The following is a 2,500-nucleotide window of genomic DNA, read 5'->3' as shown; positions in this document are numbered from 1 at the left end:
GTGTGTGTACACTGCACAACCATGTGTCACTCATAGTGTAAATGGCCCAGAATGCACAAGGACCTCATACTGCATGTGAGTAAATATGAAAAACAGGGAAACACACAGCACAGAAGGGTCCCAGTCACACTCAGACATCAAAACCTTGGTCTTCAATTACAGGCCTGTTATTTAGGCTACTTGCTGTCTGGTATTGATTAACCAAAACAAAGCGGTCACACTGACTGTAATATTTCTGATGTGTTGTGCTGGTGGGATTGGGGGTTGGTCACTAAAAGATTGGCTTTAAACGTTCGGCGGACTTAAATAAACATCAGGCCCTATAATGATCATGAGGCACCCCCGTTGTGGTGTCCCCGTCAATGCCAGAAACATGAGGTGCTCCCCCCAAAATTTAAAATGGTAGCTGTGTTTTTGCCAGGCCCAAGGACATACCGTCCCATGGACCGTTTGTTCTCGCTAAAAGCGCTCCCTTCAGCCTGTGACTAAACACATAATAAAGTGGTCTCGCAGTTTTTCAAAGGTGGTCAGCTAAACTCCAGAGTCGAGGTTGACCACTTTGACTGCATCTTTTCATCCTGATGTTTAGAGTCTCTCTGACAACTAAATGCCATGTTCCTCTTAAGCGTAGGTGGTCCTACTCATAGATTGGTTATGAAATAGACTTTTTTTTCAGTTCAGTTGTCCTGTTTGGTCCAAAGTACAGTAGGTATATTGATAAATAATCTGTGATTGTTCGATAAATAAATGAATAATTAAATAACTGGAATCACGCACCCTTGAGTAGCATACTGAGAATTTAACAAATGTAATCTTTTGATTCAGTCATGCACAAGGGGCTCCATGGTTTAATTTATTTGTTTGTTTTGTTATGTTTATTCAGGACACGTGTTGCTCAGCGTGGTGAAAATCTTTAAGCAACAAAAAACAAATTAGAGGCAAAGACCTGGAGAAAAAAAAAACCCCAAAAAAACAAAAAACAGATTATACTCCAGAGTATATCTATGCTTGTCTCTTATGCTGACCCCACCAGAGAGAGCAGTTTCCATAAGATATCTCTTCCCTAATGCCTTTATCATCATTAACACTTGTCATTATCTTATCTTCAACTCCACAGGAACCTTACAGGGGTCAAACTGACTGCTGCAGCGCCCCTCTGTCTCTCTAGGTCAGTGGTATTTGTTTTGGAGCATCTGGCTTTCAAAACAAGGCTTACAAATATGGGTCAAACTCTAGCTAAAAACACAAAAGTATCAAGGAAGCCAGTATGTGGTAATTCGGACATCTATATATAAGATGACCAGGGCAATTTCTAAGAGGGACGTTTTGAGAAATGTGTGAGAAAGTTTAAAAGTTTGACATCTAAATCCTTGCAAGACAGATATATTATGATGTACCTGGTACAAATTTCCCCTTGTCTTAATGAAAAACATAATATTTTCTCAGCTTTCCTCACACGGTCTGCCACAGGGCAGTATGGTTAGTTGGTCCACCATTCTTTCCATGTCTAAACTGCGGCTCTTCGGGAGGCTTCGGTGTAAAACTTTCCGTTGGTGCACCAGACGTTTCCAAGGCTTGACCAGGGTGACTGGCATCTGTTTGACTGATGTTACCTCACCGCCGGACAAGTGAAATGACTTCAAAAAGACAGACATACTGTAATTTCAATGAGTCTGTTTCGCCGCGTCAGTCTAGTCAAAGGACGAGAATAGGGGGTTGGGGGGTGGGGGGGTGGGGGGGGTTGCTTTGGGCAGTTGACTTTGGCCAGTCTTTTTCACCTTTGTGTACTGCAAAATACTACAGCATTCCAGATTCACACATGTGACCGCTCTGGCCTGGCAGTGAAAGAGACACTCTTCTCACACGTTGTCTGCAGAGGGAAAATCGAGGATTTGCTGCATTTCGCGGGGCAATGAAGACTGCCGCATTCCCTAGAATTACAGAGGTCCAAGCTCAAATGCAGCCGTTGGATCGTCAACATGGATTCGCACCATGAATGTTTGCTGAGTAAGAAAAAAAGCAAAAGAAAAGAAAAGAAAAGAAAAATAACCTCTTGGGTGTATTTCAATAAATCACCGTAGTCAGGTGGGTCACCACTGATCTAGGAAAGTGTTTCTCAAGTATGTGTAGGAAAAGAGCCAGGCTGTAGAGCCATACACGTACAAATAAATAGCACTTTAGTGTTACTGGGCCCATATATAAAGGTCACTTTGAAAACTTGGACTTAACTAAAAGCGAAAAAACTTTGAGAGGTACTTTTAACCTACAAAAAAAACTACGTCTCCAGACAAACTCCAGCAGAATTTGATATAAGTGGACAGTAAGTGACTGGTAAGCAGTTTTTGACAGGGGGTTTGAGAGAGCAAGGAGAGAAGTAGGTGGGGACTTGTTTTTTGGGTGGGGTGCTGTCAGTTCTGGGAGAGCAACAGCGATGTTTTGATAAAGATCCTGAAAATGTGGGAGAGACACTAGAGCAAGAGAAAGAGAGAGAGAGAAAGAG

This window comes from Chanos chanos, chromosome 8, assembly GCF_902362185.1.
Source record: "Chanos chanos chromosome 8, fChaCha1.1, whole genome shotgun sequence".
Classification (NCBI taxonomy): Eukaryota; Metazoa; Chordata; class Actinopteri; order Gonorynchiformes; family Chanidae; genus Chanos; species Chanos chanos.
Note: the sequence above shows the minus strand (reverse complement) of the source record.